At 44.1% G+C, this 23,838-nt stretch overlaps 1 pseudogene; it reads right to left on the bottom strand.

Annotated features, from left to right (window-relative positions):
- LOC123171235 (tyrosine N-monooxygenase-like) overlaps positions 1-23,838 on the bottom strand; it is a 44,214-nt pseudogene that overhangs the window by 815 nt on the left and 19,561 nt on the right.

Below are 23,838 nucleotides of genomic sequence, written 5' to 3'. Positions count from 1 at the left end.
TGACACTTACCCTATCTCTATCATTAATGCCAATTGAGTTTATCGTGTCAACCGCCTTCTCAGGTTGTGACAAATGGCACGCATCATTTGTCACTACATGTGAGTTTTCTCTTTTTTCGTAGATCCGTTTATTCATAACATTTTATCTCTTAAACCGTGCGTCCAAATCTCGAACCGTTTTCACCGTTCGATTCCTCGGGTCGAGATCTTAAAAACTAGATACCATGTTGATAGGTTTTAACGAACTTTTTCTTCACAAAAAAACTGGACAAAAAAACCGAACTAGGAGCATGGTTTTTCCCTTTTCGAAAGAGCACGGTCGTGCCTCTAGCGGAATCACAACGGTGCCTCTCGCGGAAGCAAAACCATGAGTCTCACGGAAGGGAAAAAAAACAAAAAATGCATTTTTTCCTTTTTGAAAGAGGCATTGTCGTGCCTCTCGCAAAATCACAACCGTGTCTCTCGCGGAAGGAAAAAACAGAAAACCCGTTTTTTCGTCTTCGAGAGGCACGGCCGTGCCTTTCGCGGAAGCAAAACCGTGCCTCTCACGGAAGCACAACCGTGCCTCTCACGGAAGCAAAACCGTGCTCTCGCGGAAGAAAAAAATGCACTTTTTCGGGCATTTTTTTTGGGCCTAAAAGCTGTGGAAAACCAAAATGTCGAAAAAACCCCAAATAAATCATTTAAAAAGCCGAAAACGCGTGCGAAAAAAATTAAAATACGAAAGGAGCGTCCAGAGCGCGACACGTGGCGGGGCGGCTGAGAGCGCGCCAAGTGGCGCTGATGGTTGCGAGGCTCCCGAAGGAGCCCTCGTCAACTAGTTGCTCCCTTTTTATTCTGTTGCTTTCGTTGTATTTGGTTCAAATTTTGTTGTGCTGAGTTTGTGGTTTATTCTTCCAAGGTTTGATTCCATTCCGGTCTTTCTTGGGCTTTTTGTTGGGTTTTTTTTCCTTGAGGTTTTTATTTTTGATTTTTATTTCAGTTTTCTTTTTTCCTTTTGATTTACTAGCACATATGCCCATGTGTTGCAACGCGGGACAAACATTAGTCTTTATCATCAAAATTAATTGCAAGAAATAAAAAATCCCTAGAGAGAGAGGTAGCTCCCTGGTGGCACGGGCTTTGGTGGACACCTCGGCGTGTCATCACCCATGATTTCATGTTTCGTGAGTGTGGCAACGTGCTGGTCGTATGCGTCAAGTGTGAAAATTGTGAGTTCCTCCTCGTCCTTAAATGCCTCCTCGGTCTACCCCACCCATCTACTTCTCGCCTTTGGTGTAAATTATAATGATTTAGCCCACGAGTCCTTTAATTATGCACCATGCACATCGGCATGAGTTTGCAAGTTTAATCATGTCTTTATTTCTTCCATTGGCCCATAATAGTCTTGAATCTTTAATCGGGTCTTCATTTCTTTCATTGGCCTACAATCTCAGTTATTTAGTTGGGTTTTCAGTAGTTCCATTGGCCCATAATCACAGATCTTTAATCGTGTTTGTATTGCTTTCATTGGCCCATAATCTCAGATCTGATCATCCTCGAAATATGTGTCTGATACGTCTCCAACGTATCTATAATTTTTGATTGCTCCATGCTATATTATCTTCTGTTTTGGACATTATTGGGCTTTATTATTCACTTTTATATTATTCTTGGGACTAACCTATTAACCGGAGGCCCAGCCCAGAATTGCAGTTTTTTGCCTATTTCAGAGTTTCGCAGAAAAAGAATATCAAACGGAGTCCAAACGGAATGAAACCTTCGGGAACGTGATTTTCGGAACGAACATGATCCAGGAGACTTGGACCCTACGTAAGAGAAGCTTCCAGGAAGCCACGAGGTAGGGGGGCGCGCCTACCCCCCCAGGCGCGCCCTCCACCCTCGTGGGCCCCACGTTGCTCCACCGACGTAGTTCTTCCTCCTATATATACCTACGTACCCCCAAACGATCAGATATAGAGCCAAAAACCTAATTCCACCGCCGCAACCTTCTGTACCCACGAGATCCCATCTTGGGGCCTGTTCCGGAGCTCCGCCGGAGGGGGCATCCATCACGGAGGGCTTCTACATCAACACCATAGCCTCTCCGATGAAGTGTGAGTAGTTTACCTCAGACCTTCGGGTGCATAGTTAGTAGCTAGATGGCTTCCTCTCTCATCTTGGATCTCAATACAATGTTCTCCCCCTCTCTCATGGAGATCTATTCGTCGTAATCTTCTTTTGCCGTGTGTTTGTTGAGACCGATGAATTGTGGGTTTATGATCAAGTTTATCTATGAACAATATTTGAATCTTCTGAATTCTTTTATGTATGATTGGTTATCTTTGCAAGTCTCTTCGAATTATCAGTTTGGTTTGGCCTACTAGATTGATCTTTCTTGCAATGGGAGAAGTGCTTAGCTTTGGGTTCAATCTTGCGGTGTCCTTTCCCAGTGATAGTAGGGGCAGCAAGGCACGTATTGTATTGTTGCCATCGAGGATAACAAGATGGTTTTTTTTTATCATATTGCATGAATTTATCCCTCTACATCATGTATCTTCCTTAAGGCGTTACTCTGTTCTTATGAACTTAATATTCTAGATGCATGCTCGATAGCGGTCGATGTGTGGAGTAATAGTAGTAGATGCAGGCAGGAGTCGGTCTACTTGTCTCGGACGTGATGCCTATATACATGATCATACCTAGATATTCTCATAACTATGCTCAATTCTGTCAATTGCTCAACAGTAATTTGTTCACCCACCGTAAAATACTTATGCTCTCGAGAGAAGCCACTAGTGAAACCTATGGGCCCCGGGTCTATCTTCATCATATTAATCTTCCAACACTTAGTTATTTCCTTTGCTTTTTCCTTTGCTTTTATTTTACTTTGCATCTTTATCATAAAAATACCAAAAATATTATCCTATCATATCTATCAGATCTCACTCTCGTAAGTGACCGTGTAGGGATTGACAACCCCTTATCGCGTTGGTTGCGTGGATTTATTTGTTTTGTGTAGGTGCGAGGGACTCGCGCGTAGCCTCCTACTGGATTGATACCTTGGTTCTCAAAAACTGAGGGAAATACTTACGCTACTTTGCTGCATCACCCTTTCCTCTTCAAGGGAAAACTAACGCAGTGCTCAAGAGGTAGCAAGAAGGATTTCTGGCGCCGTTGCCGGGGAGGTCTACGCAAAAGTCAACATACCAAGTACCCATCACAAACCCTTATCTCCCGCATTACATTATTTGCCATTTGCCTCTCGTTTTCCTCTCCCCCACTTCACCCTTGCCGTTTTATTCGCCCTCTCTTTTTCATTCGCCTCTTTTTCGCTTGCTTTTTGTTTGCTCGTGTGTTGGATTGCTTGTTTGTCACGATGGCTCAAGATAATACCAAATTATGTGACTTTACCAATACCAACAATAATGATTTCCTTAGCACTCCGATTGCTCCTCTTACCGATACTGAATCTTGTGAAATCAATGCTGCTTTGTTGAATCTTGTCATGAAAGATCAATTCGCCGGCCTTCCTAGTGAAGATGCCGCTACTCATCTAAATAGCTTTGTTGATTTGTGTGATATGCAAAAGAAGAAAGATGTGGACAATGATATTGTTAAATTGAAGCTATTTCCTTTTTCGCTTAGAGATCGTGCTAAAGCTTGGTTTTCGTCTTTGCCTAAAAATAGTATTGATTCTTGGAATAAGTGCAAAGATTCTTTTATCTCTAAGTATTTTCCTCCTGCTACGATTATCTCTCTTAGAAACGATATTATGAATTTTAAGCAACTTGATCACGAACATGTTGCACAAGCTTGGGAGAGGATGAAATTAATGATACGTAGTTGCCCTACTCATGGTTTGAATTTGTGGATGATTATACAATTTTTTTATGCCGGATTGAATTTTGCTTCTAGAAATCTTTTAGATTCAGTCGCGGGAGGCACTTTTATGGAAATCACTTTAGGAGAAGCTACTAAACTCCTAGATAATATTATGGTTAATTATTCTCAATGGCACACTGAAAGATCTACTAATAAAAAAGTGCATGCGATAGAATAAATTAATGTTTTGAGTGGAAAGATGGATGAACTTATGAAATTATTTGCTATTAAGAGTGTTTCTTCTGATCCTAATGATATGCCTTTGTTTACTTTGATTGAGAATAATAATGAATCTATGGATGTGAATTTTTTTGGTAGGAATAATTTTGGTAACAACGCGTATAGAGGAAACTTTAATCCTAGGCCTTATCCTAGCAATTCCTCTAATAATTTTGGTAATTCCTACAACAATGCTTATGGAAATTTTAATAAGATGCCCTCTGAATTTGAGACTAGTGTTAAAGAATTTATGAATTCGCAAAAGAATTTCAATGCTTTGCTTGAAGAGAAATTGCTTAAAGTTGATGAATTGGCTAGGAACGTTGATAGAATTTCTCTTGATGTTGATTCTTTAAAACTTAGATCTATTCCTCCTAAGCATGATATCAATGAGTCTCTCAAAGCCATGAGAATTTCCATTGATGAGTGCAAAGAAAGAACCGCTAGGATGCGTGCTAAGAAAGATTGCTTTATGAAAGCGTGTTCTTCAAATTTCTATGAAAATAAAGATGAAAATCTAAAAGTTATTGATGTGTCCCCTATTAAATCTTTGTTTTGTAATATGAATCTTGATAATGATGGGACTGAATATGATCCACCTTTACATAGAAGGCGTTCCAAAAATTCGGAGTTTTTAGATCTTGATGCTAAAATTGATAAAAGTGGGATTGAAGAAATCAAAACTCTAGATATTAATAAACCCACTGTTTTGGATTTCAAGGAATTTAATTATAAGAATTGCTCTTTGATAGATTGTATTTCCTTGTTGCAATCCGTGCTAAATTCTCCTCATGCTTATAGTCAAAATAAAGCGTTTACTAAACATATCGTTGATGCGTTGATGCAATTTTATGAAGAAAAGCTTGAGTTGGAAGTTTCTATCCCTAGAAAACTTTATGATGAGTGGGAACCCACTATTAAAATTAAGATTAAGGATCATGAGTTCTATGCTTTATGTGATTTGGGTGCTAGTGTTGAAGGAATATGCCCTAGAGACAATAATAAAGTTATTATTTATTTCCTTATATCATGATAAATGTTTATTATTCATGCTAGAATTGTATTAACCGGAAACATGATACATGTGTGAATACATAGACAAACAGAGTGTCACTAGTATGCCTCTACTTGACTAGCTCGTTGATCAAAGATGGTTATTTTTCCTAGCCATAGACATGAGTTGTCATTGATTAACGGGATCACATCATTAGGAGAATGATGTGATTGACTTGACCCATTCCGTTAGCTTAGCACTCGATCGTTTAGTATGTTGCTATTGCTTTCTTCATGACTTATACATGTTCCTATGACTATGAGATTATGCAACTCCCGTTTACCGGAGGAACACTTTGTGTGCTACCAAACGTCACAACGTAATTGGGTGATTATAAAGGTGCTCTATATGTGTCTCCAAAGGTACTTGTTGGGTTGGCGTATTTCGAGATTAGGATTTGTCACTCCGATTGTCGGAGAGGTATCTCTGGGCCCTCTCGGTAATGCACATCACTTAAGCCTTGCAAGCATTGCAACTAATGAGTTAGTTGTGGGATGATGTATTACGGAACGAGTAAAGAGACTTGCCGGTAACGAGATTGAACTAGGTATTGAGATACCGACGATCGAATCTCGGGCAAGTAACATACCGATGACAAAGGGAACAACATATGTTGTTATGCGGTCTGACCGATAAAGATCTTCGTAGAATATGTGGGAGCCAATATGAGCATCCAGGTTCCGCTATTGGTTATTGAACGGAGACGTGTCTCGGTCATGTCTACATAGTTCTCGAACCCGTAGGGTCCGCACGCTTAACGTTTCGATGACAGTTATATTATGAGTTTATATGTTTTGATGTACCGAAGGTTGTTCAGAGTCCCGGATGTGATCACGGACATGACGAGGAGTCTCGAAATGGTCGAGACATGAAGATTGATATATTGGATGACTATATTCGGACACCGGAATGGTTCCGGGGGTTATCGGATATATACCGGAGTACCGGGGGGTTACCGGAACCCCCCGGAGGCTATTGGGCATCATGGGACCAATTGGTGGAAGGAGGGGGGGCGGCGCCCCCCTTTCCTTTCCCCCTCTCTCCTTCCTTCTCCTCTCCTAGTCCAACAAGGAAGGGAGGGAGTCCTACTCCCGGTGGGAGTAGGACTCCTCCTGGCGCGCCTCCTTCTGGCCGGCCGCACCTCCCCCTTGCTCCTTTATATACGGGGGCAGGGGGGCACCCCATAGACACAACAATTGATCTCTTGATCTCTTAGCCGTGTGCGGTGCCCCCCTCCACCATAATCCACCTCGATAATATCATAGCGGTGCTTAGGCGAAGCCCTGCGTCGGTAGAACATCATCATCGTCACCACGCCGTCGTGCTGACGAAACTCTCCCTCAACACTCGGCTGGTTCGGAGTTCGAGGGACGTCATCGGGCTGAACGTGTGCTGAACTTGGAGGTGCCGTGCGTTCGGTACTTGATCGGTCGGATCGTGAAGACGTACGACTACATCAACCGCATTGTGCTAACGCTTCCGCTTTCGGTCTACGAGGGTACGTGGACACACTCTCCCCTCTCGTTGCTATGCATCACCATGATCTTGCGTGTGCGTAGGAATTTTTTTGAAATTACTACGTTCCTCAACAGTGGCATCCGAGCCTGGTTTTATGCGTTGATGTTATATGCACAAGTAGAACACAAGTGAGTTGTGGGCGATATAAGTCATACTGCTTACCAGCATGTCATACTTTGGTTCGGCGGTATTGTTGGATGAAGCGGCCCGGACTGACATTACGCGTACGCTTACGCGAGACTGGTTCTACCGACGTGCTTTGCACACAGGTGGCTGGCGGGTGTCAGTTTCTCCAACTTTAGTTGAACCGAGTGTGGCTACGCCCGGTCCTTGCGAAGGTTAAAACAACACCAACTTGACAAACTATCATTGTGGTTTTGATGCGTAGGTAAGAACGATTCTTGCTAAGCCCGTAGCAGCCACGTAAAATTTGCAACAACAAAGTAGAGGACGTCTAACTTGTTTTTGCAGGGCATGTTGTGACGTGATATGGTCAAGACATGATGCTAAATTTTATTGTATGAGATGATCATGTTTTGTAACCGAGTTATCGGCAACTGGCAGGAGCCATATGGTTGTCGCTTTATCGTATGCAATGCAATCGCCCTGTAATGCTTTACTTTATCACTAAGCGGTGGCGATAGTAGTAGAAGCATAAGATTGGCGAGACGACAACGATTCTACGATGAAGATCAAGGTGTCGCGTCGGTGACGATGGTGATCATTACGGTGCTTCGGAGATGGAGATCACAAGCACAAGATGATGATGGCCATATCATATCACTTATATTGATTGCATGTGATGTTTATCTTTTATGCATCTTATCTTGCTTTGATTGACGGTAGCATTGTAAGATGATCCCTCACTAAATTATCAAAGTATAAGTGTTCGCGCTGAGTATGCACCGTTGCGAAAGTTCTTCGTGCTGAGACACCACGTGATGATCGGGTGTGATAGGCTCTACGTTCAAATACAACGGGTGCAAAACAGTTGCACACACGGAATACTCAGGTTAAACTTGACGAGCCTAGCATATAACAGATATGGCCTCGGAACACTGAGACCGAAAGGTCGAGCGTGAATCATATAGTAGATATGATCAACATAGTGATGTTCACCATTGAAACTACTCCATCTCACGTGATGATCGGACATGGTTTAGTTGATATGGATCACGTGATCACTTAGAAGATTAGAGGGATGTCTATATAAGTGGGAGTTCTTAAGTAATATGATTAATTGAACTTTAATTTATCATGAACTTAGTCCTGGTAGTATTAGCATATCTATGTTGTAGATATATAGCTCGCGTTGTTGCTTCCCTATGTTTTATATATGTTCCTAGAGAAAACTAAGTTGAAAGATGATAGTAGCAATGATGCGGACTGGGTCCATGATCTGAGGTTTATCCTCATTGCTACACAGAAGAATTATGTCCTTGATGCACCGCTAGGTGACAGACCTATTACAGGAGCAGATGCAGACGTTATGAACGTTTGGCTAGCTCAATATGATGACTACTTGATAGTTTAGTGCACCATGCTTAACTGCTTAGAATCGAGACTTCAAAGTCTTTTTGAACGTCATGGACCATATGAGATGTTCTAGGAGTTGAAGTTAATATTTCAAGCAAATACCCAAGTTGAGAGATATGAAGTCTCCAACAAGTTCTACAGCTAAAAGATGGAGGAGAATAGCTCAGGCAGTGAGCATGTGCTCAGATTGTCCGGGTACTACAATCTCTTGAATAAAGTGGGAGTTAATCTTCCAGATAAGATAGTGATTGACAGAATTCTCTAGTCACCATCACCAAGTTAGTAGAACTTCGTGATGAACTATAATATGCAAGGGATAACAGAAACAATTCCCAAGCTCTATCTGATGCTGAAATCGGCGAAGGTAGAAATCAAGAAAAACATCAAGTGTTGATGGTTGACGAGACCACTAGTTTCAAGAAAAGGGCAAAGGGAAGAAGGGGAACTTCAAGAAGAACGGCAAGCAAGTTGCTGCTCAAGTGAAGAAGCCCAAGTCTGGTCCTAAGCCTGAGACTAAGTGCTTCTACTGCAAAGGGACTGGTCACTGGAAGCGGAACTACCCCAAGTATTTGGTGGATAAGAAGGATGGCAAAGTGAACAAAGGTATATTTGATATACATGTTATTGATGTGTACTTTACTAGTGTTTATAGCAACCCCTAGGCATTTGATACTGGTTCAGTTGCTAAGAGTAGTAACTCGAAACGGGAGTTGCAGAATAAACAGAAACTAGTAAAAGGCGAGGTGACGATGTGTGTTGGAAGTAGTTCCAAGATTGATATGATCATCATCGCACACTCCCTATACTTTCGGGATTAGTGTTGAAACTAAATAAGTGTTATTTGGCGTTTGCGTTGAGCATGAATATGATTTGATCATGTTTGTTGCAATACGGTTATTCATTTAAATTAGAGAATAATTGTTGTTCTGTTTACATGAATAAAACCTTCTATGGTCATACACCCAATAAAATGGTTTGTTGGATCTCGATCGTAGTGATACACATATTCATAATAATGAAGCCAAAAGATGCAAAGTTAATAATGATAGTGCAACTTATTTGTGGCACTGCCGTTTAGGTCATATTGGTGTAAAGCGCATGAAGAAACTCCATGCTGATGGGATTTTGGAATCACTTGATTATGAATCACTTGATGCTTGCGAACCATGCCTCTTGGGCAAGATGACTAAAACGCCGTTCTCCGGAACAATGGAGCAAGCAATAGATTTGTTGGAAATCATACATACTGATGTATGTGGTCCGATGAATATTAAGGCTTGCGGCGGGTATCATTATTTTCTGACATTCACAGATGATTTGAGCAGATATGGGTATATCTACTTGATGGAACACAAGTCTGAAACATTTGAAAAGTTCAAAGAATTTTAGAGTGAAGTGGAGAATCATCGTAACAAAAATAAAAGTTTCTACGATATGATCGCAGAGGTAAAATATTTGAGTTACGAGTTTGGCCTTCAGTTAAAACAATGTGAAATAGTTTCACTACTCACGCCACCTGGAACACCAAAGTGTAATGGTGTGTCCGAACGTCGTAACCGTACTTTATTAGATATGGTGCGATCTATGATGTCTCTTACCAATCTACCACTATCGTTTTAGGGTTATGCATTAGAGACAGCTACATTCACGTTAAATAGGGCACCATCTAAATCCGTTGAGACGACACTGTATGAACTATGGTTTGGCAAGAAACCTAAGCTGTCGTTTCTTAAAGTTTGAGGTTGCAATGCTTATGTGAAAAAGTTTCAACTTGATAAGCTCAAACCCAAATCGGAGAAATGTGTCTTCATAGGATACCCAAAAGAAAATGTTGGGTACACCTTCTATCACAGATCCGAAGGCAAGATATTCGTTCCTGAAAATGGATCCTTTCTAGAGAAGGAGTTTCTCTCGAAAGAAGTGAGTGGGAGGAAAGTAGAACTTGATGAGGTAACTGTACCTGCTCCCTTATTGGAAAGTAGTTCACCACAGAAACCGGTTCCTGTGACACCTACACCAATTAATGAGGAAGCTAATGATGATGATCATGAAACTTCAGATCAAGTTACTACCGAACCTCGTAGGTCAACCAGAGTAAGATCCGCACCAGAGTGGTACGGTAATCCTGTTCTGGAGGTCATGTTACTTGACCATGACGAACCTACGAACTATGAGGAAGCGATGATGAGCCCAGATTCCGCAAAATGGCTTGAGGCCATGAAATCTGAGATGGGATCCATGTATGAGAACAAGGTATGGACTTTGATTGACTTGCCCAATGATCGGCGAGCCATTGAGATTAAATGGATCTTCAAGAGGAAGACGGACGGTGATAGTAGTGTTACTATCTACAAAGCTAGAATTGTCGCAAAAGGTTTTCGACAAGTTCAAGGTGTTGACTACGATGAGAGTTTCTCACTCGTATCTATGCTTAAGTCTGTCCGAATCATGTTAGCAATTGCCACATTTTATGAAATCTGGCAAATGGATAAACAAAACTGCATTCTTTAGTGGATTTATTAAAGAAGAGTTGTATATGATGCAACCAGAAGGTTTTGTCAATCCTAAAAGTGCTAACAAAATATGCAAGCTCCAGCGATCCATCTATGGACTGGTGCAAAGATTTCGGAGTTGGAATATACGCTTTGATAAGTTGATCAAAGCATATAGTTTTATACAGACTTGCGGTGAAGCCTGTATTTATAAGAAAGTGAGTGGGAGCACTACAGCATTTTTGATAAGTATATTTGAATGACATATTGTTGATCAGAAATAATGTAGAATTATTCTGCAAAGCATAAAGGAGTGTTTGAAAGGAGTTTTTCAAAGAAAGACCTCGGTGAAGCTGCTTACATGTTGAGCATCAAGATCTATAGAGATAGATCAAGACGCTTGATAAGTTTTTTTTTTCAATGAGTACATACCTTGACAGGATTTTGAAATAGTTCAAAATGGAACAGTCAAAGAAAGAGTTCTTGCATGTGTTACAAGGTGTGAAGTTGAGTACAGACTCAAAACCCGACCACGGCAGAAGAATAGAAAGAGAATGAAGAGTCATTCCCTATGCCTCAGTCATAGGTTCTATCAAGTATGCTATGCTGAGTACCAGACCTATTGTGTACCTCACCATAAGTTTGGCAAGGGAGTACAATAGTGATCTAGGAGTAGATCACTGGACAGCGGTCAAAATTATCCTTAGCGGAATAAGGATATATTTCTCGGTTATGGAGGTGATAAGGAGTTCGTCGTAAAGAGTTACGTCGATGCAAGCTTTGACACCGATCTGGATGACTCTAAGTCACAATCCAGATACATATTGAAAAGTGGGAGCAATTAGCTAAAGTAGCTCCGTGCAGAGCATTGTAAACATAGAAATTTGCAAACTACTTACGGATCTGAATGTGACAGACCCGTTGACTAAAATTATCTCACAAGCAAAACATGATCACACCTTAGCACTCTTTGGGTGTTAATCACATAGCGATGTGAACTAGATTACTGACTCTAGTAAACCCTTTGGGTGTTGGTCACATGTCGATGTGAACTATGGGTGTTAATCACATAAAGATGTGAACCATTGATGTTAAATCACATAGCGATGTGAACTAGATTATTGACTCTAGTGCAAGTGGGAGACTGAAGGAAATATGCCCTAGAGGCAATAATAAAGTTATTTTTTATTTCCTTATATCATGATAAATGTTTATTATTCATGCTAGAATTGTATTAACCGGAAACATGATACATGTGTGAATACATAGACAAACAGAGTGTCACTAGTATGCCTCTACTTGACTAGCTCGTTGATCAAAGATGGTTATGTTTCCTAGCCATAGACATGAGTTGTCATTTGATTAACGGGATCACATCATTAGGAGAATGATGTGATTGACTTGACCCATTCCGTTAGCTTAGCACTCGATCGTTTAGTATGTTGCTATTGCTTTCTTCATGACTTATACATGTTCCTATGACTATGAGATTATGCAACGCCCGTTTACCGGAGGAACACTTTGTGTGCTACCAAACATCACAACGTAACTGGGTGATTATAAAGGTGCTCTACAGGTGTCTCCAAAGGTACTTGTTGGGTTGGCGTATTTCGAGATTAGGATTTGTCACTCCGATTGTCGGAGAGGTATCTCTGGGCCCTCTCGGTAATGCACATCACTTAAGCCTTGCAAGCATTGCAACTAATGAGTTAGTTGTGGGATGATGTATTACGGAACGAGTAAAGAGACTTGCCGGTAATGAGATTGAACTAGGTATTGAGATACCGACGATCGAATCTCGGGCAAGTAACATACCGATGACAAAGGGAACAACGTATGTTGTTATGCGGTCTGACCGATAAAGATATTCGTAGAATATGTGGGAGCCAATATGAGCATCCAGGTTCCTCTATTGGTTATTGACCGGAGACGTGTCTCGGTCATGTCTACATAGTTCTCGAACCCGTAGGGTCCGCACGCTTAACGTTTCGATGACAGTTATATTATGAGTTTATATGTTTTGATGTACCGAAGGTTGTTCGGAGTCCCGGATGTGATCACGGACATGACGAGGAGTCTCGAAATGGTCGAGACATGAAGATTGATATATTGGATGACTATATTCGGACACCGGAATGGTTCCGGGGGTTATCGGATATATACCGGAGTACCGGGGGGTTACCGGAACCCCCCAGAGGCTATTGGGCCTCATGGGCCCAATTGGTGGAAGGAGGGGGGGGCGCCCCCCTTTCCTTTCCCCCTCTTTCCTTCCCTCTCCTCTCCTAGTCCAACAAGGAAGGGAGAGAGTCCTACTCCCGGTGGGAGTAGGACTCCTCTTGGCGCGCCTCCTTTTGGCCGGCCGCACCTCCCGCCCTTGCTCCTTTATATACGGGGGCAGGGGGCACCCCATAGACACAACAATTGATCTCTTGATCTCTTAGCCGTGTGCGGTGCCCCCCTCCACCATAATCCACCTCGATAATATCGTAGCGGTGCTTAGGCGAAGCCCTGCGTCGGTAGAACATCATCATCGTCACCACACCGTCGTGCTGACGAAACTCTCCCTTAACACATGGCTGGATCGGAGTTCGAGGGACGTCATCGGGCTGAACGTGTGCTGAACTCGGAGGTGCCGTGCGTTCGGTACTTGATCGGTCGGATCGTGAAGACGTACGACTACATCAACCGCGTTGTGCTAACGCTTCCGCTTTCGGTCTATGAGGGTACGTGGACACACTCTCCCCTCTCGTTGCTATGAATCACCATGATCTTGCGTGTGCGTAGGATTTTTTTTGAAATTGCTACATTCCCCAACAAGTGTTTCCACTATTCCCAAAACTTTGTGCGATTTGCTAGATTTCCGTGATTTTGACGATTGCTCTTTAAACTTGCACCTTGCGGATTCTACTATTAAGAAACCTATGGGAAGAATTAATGATGTTCTTATTGTTGGAAATAGGAATTATGTGCCCGTAGATTTTATTGTTCTTGACATAGATTGCAATCCTTCATGTCCAATTATTCTTGGTAGACCTTTCCTTAGAACGATTGGTGCAATTATTGATATGAAGGGAGTATTAGATTCCAATTTCCATTAAAGAAAGGCATGGAACACTTACCTAGGAAGAAAATAAAATTACCATCTGAATCTATTATGAGAGCCACTTATGGATTGCCTACCAAAGATGGCAATACCTAGATCTATCCTTACTTTTATGCCTAGCTAGGGGCGTTAAACGATAGCGCTTGTTGGGAGGCAACCCAATTTTATTTGTAGTTTTTTGCTTTTTTGCTTCTGTTTAGGAATAAATATTTGATCTAGCCTCTGGTTATATGTTTTTATGTTTTAATTAGTTTTTTTGCCAAGTTAAACCTATAGGATCTTCTTGGATGATAGTTATTTGATCTTGCAGAAATTTCCAGAAACTTTCTGTTCACGAAAATAATTGTTAAAAATCACCAGAACGTGATAAAATACTGATTCAAATTGCTGCTGATCAATAAACAAATTGTCTAGGTAGTCCTATTTTGGCTGATTTTTTGGAGTTCCAGAAGTTTGCGTTAGTTACAGATTACTACAGACTGTTCTGTTTTTGACAGATTCTGTTTTTCGTGTGTTGTTTGCTTATTTTGATGAATCTATGGCTAGTAAAATAGTTTATAAACCATAGAGAAGTTGGAATACAGTAGGTTTAACACCAATATAAATAAAGAATGAGTTCATTACAGTACCTTGAAGTGGTCTTTTGTTTTCTTTCGCTAACGGAGTTCACGAGATTTTCTGTTAAGTTTTGTGTTGTGAAGTTTTCAAGTTTTGGGTGAAAGATTTGATGGATTATGGAACAAGGAGTGGCAAGAGCCTAAGCTTGGGGATGCCCATGGAACCCCCAAGATAATTTAAGGACACCAAAAAGCCAAAGCTTGGGGATGCCCCGGAAGGCATCCCCTCTTACGTCTACTTCCATCGGTAACTTTACTTGGAGCTATATTTTTATTCACCACATGATATGTGTTTTGCTTGGAGCGTCTTGTATGATTTGAGTCTTTGCTTTTTAGTTTAACACAATCATCCTTGCTGTACACATCTTTTGAGAGAGACACACATGATTCGGAAATTATTAGAATACTCTATGTGCTTCACTTATATGTTTTGAGTTATATAGTTTTGCTCTAGTATTTCACTTATATTTTTTAGAGCACGGTGGTGGATTTGTTTTCACTACAAAAAAAGACACATCCGTGACATTTTGGGCCGCACAATTTTTTTCTGTCATACATATGACACTTCTATGACGATAATTGTGACAAAACCCGGTATCATCATAGATGTGGTGGGCTCCTACTTCTATGAAAAAAATCATGACAGAAAATGGGCTTTTCGTCCTGGGCGGGCCGGAGACGCAGCTGTATGACATTCTTTGGGCCGTCCATGACGGAAAAAACCATGGTAGAAGCGAGGGGGAGGAAAATTTCGGGGAGTTCCCGGTTACGGTGGGAGGTCGGGGGCCGAGCGATGCGCGTTTCTCTCGTACACGTGCGCGCGTGTGTGCGAGGCGTTGGCTCTAACTGAACCCGAGCGAGGCGTTGGGCTCTAACTGAACCCGAGCGATTGCACTGCAGGCTACGCGTTACTGAACCTGAGCGATCGATCGATGGCTGTTAACTGAACCCGATCGAGCGATTCCTTCGCTACTGCTGCTAACTGAAGCCGATCGATTGGATGAACAGTGAATGTTGCGGGGGGGTTGGATGAACAGTGAGCGGTGGCATTGCCTCTAGATGAACAGGACCCCGTGGTGTGGTGGAGGGCTGGATGAACAGTAGACGGTGGAGGGGTGCCCGTGGAGGGGTGGTTGAACAGGACCTCGTGGTGTGGAGAGCTGGATGAACAGTAGACGGTGGAGGGGTGCCCGTGGAGGGGTGGTTGAACAGTAGCCGGTGGAGTAGCGCGCGGTGGAGGCTGGATGAACAGGAGCCCGTGGAGGCTGGAGGAGGTCGACGGTGGAGATGAACAGTATCCTGTGGAGTCCCGTTTTGCGGTACGCCACACACCTCCCGATAAACAGGACCCCCGTTTCGACCGTAGGAGGTCCGTTTCGTCCGTTTTGCGGTACGCCACACCCCTCCCGATCAACAGGACCCCCGTTTCGACCGTAGGAGGTCCGTTTCGTCCGTTTTGCGGTACGCCACACCCCTCCCGATCAACAGGACCCCCGTTTCGACCGTAGGAGGTCCGTTTCCTCCGTTTTGCGGTACGCCACACCCCTCCCGATCAACATGACCCCCGTTTCGACCGTAGGAGGTTCGTTTCCTCCGTTTTGCGGTACGCCACACTCCTCCCGATCAACAGGACCCCCGTTTCGACCGTAGGAGGTCCGTTTCCTCTGTTTTGCGGTACGCCACACCCCTCCCCATGAACACGACGCATTCCGTTGCCTCCCCATGAACATGACGATGACGCTGTTTCTCCGTTCTGACCCAGCCATCTACACGAGCCCTCGTCGTACGTATGCGCGAGTAGGCATTCGAGACCCTGCCCGTATGTACGTGCGTGGCCGTATTTTCTTTCTTGCACCCTGGCCGTTGTACGTACATGTACATGCTACGTGCGCGCCTCTACTACTACACGTACGCGCCTCTACTACGACACGTGCATGCCTCTACATCGACCAGTATATATGTACGTACACGTTCGTGACTAGAATGACAACACTACGTACGCTTCGACCAGGTGGGCCCCGACTGTCAGGCACTTCCTTGCCTGCGAAGATGTAGCTGGTGGGTCCCAGTAGTCAGGGGGTCGAATCGTTTTGGTTTTTTTTGCCCGGACGCACTTCCTTGCGTGCGAAGATGTAGCTGGTGGGTCCCAGTAGTCAGGGGGGAAACAATTTTTTCGCGAAATACGGTGGCCCGTCCGGTGGGTCCCTGCTGTCAGGTGGAGGAATCATTATTTTCCGCGTAATAAGGAGACACTTCCTTGCTGCCACCGTGGACCCAGCTGTCAGCCTCTCCACGTACAGTCCACGTCCGATGGAAGTCGTTCCTTGACCACATCGACCACGCCACGCTGAGAGCACTAGGGCAGTGGACGACGGCGAGGCCTAGGAAGGGGACGACGCGGAGCCGGTGAAGACGCGGCAGTGGATGCCCACGCAGAGAGGAGTATGAGGGTTCACTCGTTCGGCTGCGGTGTGAGGCTGCCGTCGCCGCAGGGCCTGGCCAGCGGTGGGAATAGTAGGGGGCGGTGAGGCCTCCGCGGCAGCACAGCCGGCCACGGGAGGCAGGAGCAGGCAGCACGACTGACGCTGCTTTGGGCGGCTGGAGCAAGAAGACCAGAGGTTGAAGAAGCACTACGGCCGTTGGATGGACATCGTACGGTCACTGGAGCTAGAATCGTTCATATTGACGAAGTTGACAAAGCCCTCCGTCCCCGTCAACTTAGTAGGCCCACAAGTCAGCCTCCCACCAAGGTGGGTCCCAGCTAGCAGGGGGAGTATTCATTTTTTTGTGCGTAATAAGGAGGCACTTCCGGTGGGTCCGAGCTGACAGCGGGGGGAACGTTTTTTTTCGCGAAATACGGTGGCCCGTCCGGTGGGTCCCAGCAGTCAGGGGGGAAACGTTTTTTTCGCGAAATAAGGTGGCCCGTCCGGTGGGTCCCCGCTGTCAGGTGGAGGAATAATTATTTTGCGCGTAATAAGGAGGCACTTCCTTGCGGCCGCCGTGGACCCAGCTGTCAGCCTCTCCACGTACAGTACTCTTCCGATGGAAGTCGGTCGTTGACCATGTTGACCACGCCGCGCCGAGAGCACCAGGGCGGTGGACGACGGCGAGGCCTAGGAAGGGGACGACGCGGAGCCGGGGAAGACGCAGCAGTGGAAGCCCGCGCGGAGAGGAGTACGAGGGTTCACTGGTTCGGCTGCGGTGTGAGGCTGCCATCGCCGCAGAATAACAGGGGGTGTGGGTGAGTGGAGGGATGGCCTGGCCAGCGGTGGGAGTAGTATGGGGGCGGTGAGGCCTCCGCGGCAGCACAGCCGGCCACGGGAGGCAGGAGCAGGCGGCACGACCGGCGCTGCTTTGGGCGGCTGGACCAAGAAGACCAGAGGTTGAAGAAGCACTACGGCCGTTGGATGGACATCGTACGGTCACTGAAGCTAGAATCGTTTATATTGACTAAGTTGACAAAGCCCTTGGTACGCTCCAACTTAGTAGGCCCACAGGTCAGCCTCCGAAACGGTGCGCCCCAGATGTCAGGGGGAGGAATCATTTTTTGGGCGGCCGAAGCTAAGAATATCCGAGATTGAAGAAGAAGCACGACATCCGTTGGATAGACATCCAACGGCCACTGCTGCTAGAACCGTGTGTTGACTATAATAAGTTGACAAAGCCTTGCATACGCATCAACTTATTTTTTTTAGGGACGCGTCACTTAGTAGGCCCACAAGTGTGTGGCAGAGAACTAATAGCCCATTTGCGTTTTGTAAGAATGTACAGCCCATTTTTGAATTCTAATGGAATTTACAACAGCCCATTTACAGTTTGTTAAAAGTACAACCCATTTTCTAGCTAGGACAACTATTAATAATTTCAACCAATCACTGAAGACAGAATTCAATAAAATTTCCCACATTTTGATGGGATCCGAAATATTTTTATCCCGGAATTTCTAGCCAGATTAAATATAATTTGTATTACGTAAAATCCAATGAAACATTGCGCGCGCAACAATGAAAATTTAAGATTTTCAAAATCCATAAATAATATTTTATAAACTAATTTCGTGTTTGGTGCATTTTTTTATAGTTACTGCCCAGTTTTTATAATTACATCCCATTTATTATTTTTAAAGCCCATTTTCTTGTTAAGCCTAATGCATCCCTCCTAGGAAAGATTTGCAGCCCAGCGGGGCGGAGAATAACAAGTTGACCTTGCCTGGGTATTCCTCAAAAAGACGTATAGCTGGGCTAGCCATTTTCATCTTGAAAAAATTAGTATCTGGGCTGGATATCTGGCCTGGGCTAGACGGGCCACAGCCCGCCCAGTTAATACCCTGCTCTCCTCTGAACAACAACGAAATCATCGCCAAGAAAAACTCTGCAGTGCTCACGCCTCAAAAACACAAATACTGCTCGAGCTGCTTGGTCCCAGCTGTCGGCCGCACCTTGTGCAATTCTCTCGTTTATATTGACTACATAGGTTGACAATGGTGTGGGACCGTGATGTCAGGAAACCAGGAGAAAGCAAAAAAATATAGTTGTACATAATAAGGAGGCACTTGCGTACGTACGGCTATGGCCCTAGTGGGTCCCTAGTGTCATCCAGTCAAAATAAAGTCATCTCCTGAATCCTCATGTTCGTTGACGATGTTAACAATGCTCGGCGCCACGGCGAGCGCAACAACTCGAAGGACAACGGAGAGGGCCTCGCGGGCCCTACGGATGGTCTGATACAGCGCCCGCTGCTCATTCAGGAAGCCAGGATCATCGGACACCTATGAGCACCTTCGAGAAACTGAGACGGCATGAAACGGTAAGGCCGCGCTTGGGAGCTCTGGTTTATTTCAAACCTGTATTAACATACAAGTGTAATTTACTCGTCATCGGAAACAACGCGTAAAATACAGGCGTAATGAAACCGAGGGCCCGAGGTCTGTAAGTAAAACCGGCGGGTTACGCGTGTAATTTGAGAGACCAGTGTATATTTTACGAGCACTGCTATATGGACGACATTACCAGACGATACATGCACGACGTGCGTATCATGCCATCCATGGGCAAGGCTGAAACAACAGCTAACGGCTGGATTAGCAATCGTCCGAGTGTCGTTCAGCGTTTTTATCGTGTGTGAAGTACTTCCGATATTTTACTAGTCGAAATCGACCAACCAAGCGCCTTCGCCCGAGACCATCTGCTTTAATTTACAAGCGTCAGTTTTACAAGCGGTTTTGGTTGGAAAACGACGATCCAATCACGGCCTAATATCATGAGTTGGTCGGAAGATCATATGGTTTCACGTCTAACCTACCCGACTTGTCGTATAGGCTATGAATGAAACATCAGACGATGAACTTCTTAAGCACGGAAACAACAGAAGAGGATGATCTTCTTAACAAGCAAATCACTGGCATTAGATCGACATGCAAAACAATACGAAGCATTATTCTCAGGAGGCACGGTGAACAGCTCGTGATGCCGCATGCCACAACATTCCAAGCTCAACTTTGCAATCAAACACAAGGCCTGGCATTACATAGACAATATTCAGAACAAACTCTTAACACAGGAATATCTCAGCAGAGTAACTATTTACTTCTAAACTGAACACAGGAATAGGAAAAAACACTCGACGCTGCTCACAGCAAGGGCGTCCCACTCAAAAATATCAAATGCATGTCTTCTGGCTAACATCAATGAGCAAATTTTGACAAGGTTTTCCAATTCCAATATATTAAACTAACGTCTTCTTGCTAACATCAATGATTAAACTTTGACAAGCTTTTCCCATTCAAAATATGTAATGCCTATGATCGTGGAGTCCTGTCGTAGCTTCTTGTACTTGTTTGGGCACTTTTTGCCCAGGGCACTCCACGTGTTGTTAAATTGCCAATGGTCTCTGCAGACTAGTCATGTCACCGGTGTCTAATAATACTCTGTAAAGCTTCTCGGTCATTCCTTCTGTAATGTAGCGCAAACAGTGACTGCTTCTTTCTGCAAAGTGGAACGACCAACTGGACCCAGTAATGCAGCAGTTTGCCTTGGACACATTGGCTCCTTTTGTGCAGTTCAACTAAAATCGAAGTCGGAATAAAACCGAGCTTTAATTTTGATATCCCTGTAAGCAACAATAGGTATAAGGGAAACAATTACTGAGAAATAATGGTTGATGACTTGTACTCCCAGAAGAAAAGCATCTACTGATCTACTTTATCTTAATGGGAAACAAAGCAGGAGAGTAGCAATTCTCCATCAGTGTGATTCATTCATATTGACTGAGACATTATCTTAACAATGCCTTGTTTCAACATGTATAAAGAACGACAAAGCAGAAAAGTACCATTCCTAAAACAATGCAACTGATTCATTTTAACAGAGACATTATCTTAACAATACCTTGGTTAAACATGTAGAAAGAACTACAAAGCAGGATAGTACCATTCCTAACAAGTGTTGCAGTTTTGAACTAAGATTCAGTAGTTAATTAATTCTGAGAGTGGCATTGCTTAATTTTACCAGCGGCATTAGATTAACGAAAAGCATAAACAGTTCCAGGGGAGAGTGGGCGCAACAACAGTATGTGCTTCCATCTACTTATAAAGGGGGTGATGCAGAGTTTGTTGTAACAAAGCAACAAGCATCATGTCTGGGTTGGTCCCATTTTTGTTCACTACTTAATGGGAAAAGACAGCAATACAATAGCTTCAATTCAACATTTATTTAAAACAGTACCAATACAAGTAGCACAACATCTCAAAGCACACTGCACAATCATGTGGATGAAGGCCTGTACTGACCTTTCATGAGACGGACAAGATAAAATACGAATCTGCCAACACGAATAGGAAATCCAATCTCGTTTTGTGCAGTTGCACTGAAATCAAGCAAAGTGTTTCGCGTAGCGAAGCAAAATGTCGCAATAGCAACAAGTTGAATAGATATCCCTGTTTAAACAGAGGCAAAAAAGGAATCAATTACTGGCTAATAAAGGAGGATGAAACATGCGGCCACAAAAATGGTAATCCCGCCAATCCCTAACAAGTGTTGCAGTTTTGAAATAAGATTCAGTAGTTAATTCTGAGAGTGGCATCAATTACTGGCTTATAAAGGGGGTGATGCTGAATTTGTTGTAACAAAGCAACAAGCATCATGTCTGGGTTGGTCCCATTTTTGTTCACTACTTAATGGGAAAAGACAGCAATACAATAGCTTCAATTCAACATTTATTTAAAACAGTACCAAAACAAGTAGCACAACATCTCAAAGCACACTGCACATCATGTGGTTGAGACCAAGATTTGAAACAACTCGCCACGAAGACTGGAAACAAATCTCGATCTCCTTTTGTGCAGTTCCACCAAAATTAAGCAAAGTCACCGGTGTGACATTCAAGTTGAACTGCACAAAACACTCTTAAAACATAAGTGTTTCGAGTAGCGAAGCAAAATGTCGCAATAGCAACAAGTTGAATCGATAGCCCTGTTTTAACAGAGGCAAAAAAGGAAACAATTACTTGCCGATAAAGGAGGATGAAACAAACGGTGACAGAAAGAAGCATCTAACTTATCTTGGATGGAAAACAAAGTAGGACAGTAGCATTTCTAAAACGGTTGCATTGATTCATATTAACAGAGACATTCTCTTGAAACAACATTCGTTAAAAAATGTAATTTACTTTTAACAGTGGCATTGCTTCAATTTTCCGGCGGCATTCTTAGATTAACAACAGCAAAATAGCTGTATGGGACATGCCAGCACCATGTGCGTCCACACGTATAAATGGGTGATGCAGAGTATGTAGCCAAGCAGCATATATGCGCTGGTCCCATATTTGTTCTCTTTGAACCTTCTTCCTATGTGAGGGCAGCAAATCTAGTCCTGCACAAACTACCCGACCCCCCAGTTTCTTTCCCTTTTCAACAAAGAGATCGGTTCCTTACAGATGTGTGTACTGGGTTACCCCCTTTTTCCCTTTTCGACCTACAAAGCGGCTGGATAGCCAGTCTATACTACTTTCCGCCCCTCCTTTCCTCATTGAACCACGTCCTAGATTCTTGCTCCAGCCCACCGCACCCTTCTTTCCTCTTTGAACCAAGACCTAGATTCGACTACAGATCGAAAAAGATCCACATGCAGCTAGAGCAACGACGGTTTCAAAGAAACTTATACCTTAGGGTCGTCGGGATGTGGCAAGGCGTGCGGCGGGAGGCCGGATCTGCCCACACTACGTACGGCAGCGAGGAAGAAGGGGTCGGTGGCCCTCCCGCACAGGCGCTGGGTGAAAGAGAACAGCGCAGCCGGCAGTGGATTGCCTCCCTCGCCGAAGGCGATAGAGTGAACGCTGCACCTCCTCCCCTTCCCGGTGCGACGGGATACGGACGCCTCCTTCACCAGCTGTGAGGGGGGAGAGAGAGACAAGAGGCCAACGCAGTCTTGTTTAGATCTGGTGAAGAGAGGGTGAGAGACTGTGAATATAGCAAACCTATATGGAGAGGGTGAGAGAGCGAGACGCGAGAAACTCTATCAAACAAGAGGCTATAATGGAGTAAAAAATCTCTCCATAGCAGTGGTTTTAAATAGAATACGCGCGTTCCCGGAAAAAAGAAACGAAAACTGGCGGACAATTTTTTAAGGGTCTGTCTAGGACACATCTAGATGTGACATAGTTATGTCACATCTAAGTTGATGTCCACTCTGTTTGTGGTCTATTTTTTTCCTAGTTTTTTTTGTTTCTTGTTGCTACATTATATACTTGTGGGAGCTTAGATGTGATATCCTTAAATAACATCTAGATGTGAATTAGACAAACTGATTTTCTAACGTACCAAGAAAGAAAACTCGATCAAAAACACGCCCCCGCTTCCAGGTCGCGAGAGTCGTCGCGCACACACACATAGACATAGACATGCATATCCGTGTTTACGTAAAATTCCATTTCCATCTCCATCTCCAATCATATTTGTCCAACTGGCACATTATTTACGTTGTTAATTATATACGCAGCAATATTAACGTACAACATCTCTTGTTTGCGCACGTCCGGACCGCTGCCACGGCCGGTCCTGACCAACCCGAACCCTCTTCATCACCCGCGCGTGCTTCCCGCCCGAAACGGTCAGTGCCGCATTCATGCCCGGCCAGAGCGGACGCGACCTCTCACTGGCGCCGGCATTGAAGCGGCGCGCCGGCCGAGAGAGCGTCGCCCGCGCCGCTTCCGGGTGCACGCGGCTGCTCCGCGTTCAAAGGTCGCAATAGCCGGCTACAACATGCATGTAAAAAGTTCTTGGGAGTCCGTGCTACAGCTAGCTGTCCTCCCCCAACTCGTCAATCTCTTCCAGTAGTGCTAGTACTCCATGGCGCGATCCATCGACAAGCAGGCGGGAAAGTTATCGTATACTCGGTTTGCGGTGAGTGGCATGCCGAGCGACCGTGTGGGGTCGAGCCG

This window comes from Triticum aestivum, chromosome 7D (assembly GCF_018294505.1).
Source record: "Triticum aestivum cultivar Chinese Spring chromosome 7D, IWGSC CS RefSeq v2.1, whole genome shotgun sequence".
In the NCBI taxonomy this organism is placed as follows: Eukaryota; Viridiplantae; Streptophyta; class Magnoliopsida; order Poales; family Poaceae; genus Triticum; species Triticum aestivum.
This window is presented reverse-complemented; position numbering and strand designations above follow the sequence as displayed.